Raw genomic sequence first — 2,314 nt, 5'->3', positions numbered from 1 at the left:
AGCTGATTTGGACACGCATATACTAAGTGTAGCAGAATTGGACAACTACGATTAAGAACGGGTAGATACTAAATTTTCCATGGTTTATGAGCACTTATAGTCGAATAACCGCTCTTCTAATATTAACCAGTAATATAATCGTTACTATGTGCTAAACATGTGACATATATGCCTTCATCTTGAGAAAAATATGTGAATGGTTTTCAATCAGTAGATTGTTAGCAGAAAAGTCGTCTCTTATCTTTGCATATAGTTAGTGTGCTTATGAATGACACTTCAAAATGTAATAGTGACTAAGATCCATTTTCAGTTAACTGTGTATAGATTACCGTCGCCTTAATGCTATAACAAAGCGCGACTCCTTCCCACTACCACGGATTGATACAACATTGGATGCTATGAGAGGTGCGTGTTGGTTTTCGACTTTAGACCTAGCATCCGGATACTGGCAAGTAGAAGTACGACCTCAGGATAGAAAAAAGACGGCATTTGTTGTGCCAAATGATCTCTACGAATTTCAGGTGATGCCTTTCGGGTTAACTAATGCCCCAGCAACCTTTCAACGACTCATGCAGACGGTTCTACATGGCCTGGTACCACACAAATGTTTGATTTATCTTGATGATATTATTGTGTATGGCAGCACACCTGAACAGCATAATGCCAACTTAAGGGCAGTCTTACAGCGTATTAGGCAGCACAATTTTAAGGTGAAACCGTCCAAATGTCGACTCTTGCAGAAAGAAGTACTCTTTCTAGGACATCGCATTACAGAAGATGGGGTAGCAACAGATAAGGAAAAAACGAGCACCATTATTAATTGTCCACAGCCGAAATCTGCGGAGGAGGTACGTAGCTTCTTTGGGCTCGCTTCTTACTATAGACGTTTGGTGCGCGATTTCGCATCCCTAGCAGCACCTTTACATCGCCTGACGCATAAAGGACGAATCTTTGGTTAATATGAGTTATGTTTACCATTACAATTATGTACTTGATGATTCTCATTTTATTTGCAATTTCGATGATTCAGAAAAAAACTTTTCAACGTTCATTTTTGCACTTTTATTCTTATTTTTACTTCACATAGAAACATATCAACACTGAATATCATTCATTAATAACTCATCTTACACATACATACATACACACAATTTATGCAGTCTCCTTTTATTTTACATCGTTGAACTTTTCACTTGATTCTCATTCAACTGACTCATATTATGCTGTTTACAAAAACTTCAACATCCAAATATGATTGGATTAAAAAGTAGTAGAGATTTTGATGATATGATTGTTAAGCAAAAAACAGTATATATTTTGATGTTGGTTTGTTCTCTGAGCTGGGTGGTTTGGTCGTAGAGCTTTCATCGTCCTTCTGAACGACATCATCAGCACAAACTTCGGGTAGAAGTGAAGTGTTTGAATTTCTCCACATGTGATTCACAGCTTGTCCTCTGCACCTCGATGTTGATTGGTTCTTATTGACCTTAAATATGTCATTGTTTATTTCTTTGTTTTGGTTGTATCTCCTATTGGTTTGATTTTTGTTCCTATCTTCCTGCATAATTTTCTTGATTGGTTGATAGATTGGATTGATTTCAATATGTTTGTTTATTGCTGATTGACCTGAGTGCCAAGCTTCTAAAAATTCTCTGGTATTTTTGGAATTGCCTCTGTCCAAAATCTGCACGTTTTCCCAGTCGAATGTATGTCCGTAGTTGTCCACGTGTATTGATATGAGTGAAGAAATGTCGTGACGTTTGACTGCTAATTGGTGTTCATGTAGGCGAAGGTGCAGGGGGCGTCCGCTTTGTCCAATATAGTGTTTGTTGCAGTTGGTACAATTTATCTTGTAGATGATGTTTGTTTTGTCCTCTTTTGCTATTTCATCTTTTGGTTTGCATAAGATTGAGCGGAGGGACTTTGTTGGTTTGTGGGCTACACCTATTCCGAAGGTTTTCAGCAACCTAGTTGTCGTTTCCGATATGCCCTTTATGTATGGTAGGGTGATCCTTTTGTTGATTTTCATACCTGATTTCGTTTCTGATGGTGTGTGCGACTGGTATTTTTTGATGAAATTGATTGGATAGCCGTTCTTTTGAAGAATGGTTTTCAGGTGTTTTTCTTCATTTTTTCGTGCTGTGATTGTATTGCAGTGTGTTCTCGCCCTCTTGAACAGAGTTTGTACACAGTTGATTTTGTGAGTTCTTGGGTTGTTGCTATTGTAGTTGAGAATTTGATCGGTGTGGGTCGGCTTCCTGTGCACTTGAGTCTCTAGTTTTCCTGTGTCAGTTCTGGTGATTAATACATCTAA

Source organism: Schistosoma mansoni, chromosome 6 (genome assembly GCF_000237925.1).
Source record: "Schistosoma mansoni strain Puerto Rico chromosome 6, complete genome".
NCBI lineage: Eukaryota > Metazoa > Platyhelminthes > Trematoda > Strigeidida > Schistosomatidae > Schistosoma > Schistosoma mansoni.
The sequence above is the reverse complement of the archived record's forward strand: the minus strand, read 5'-3'. Positions refer to the sequence as shown.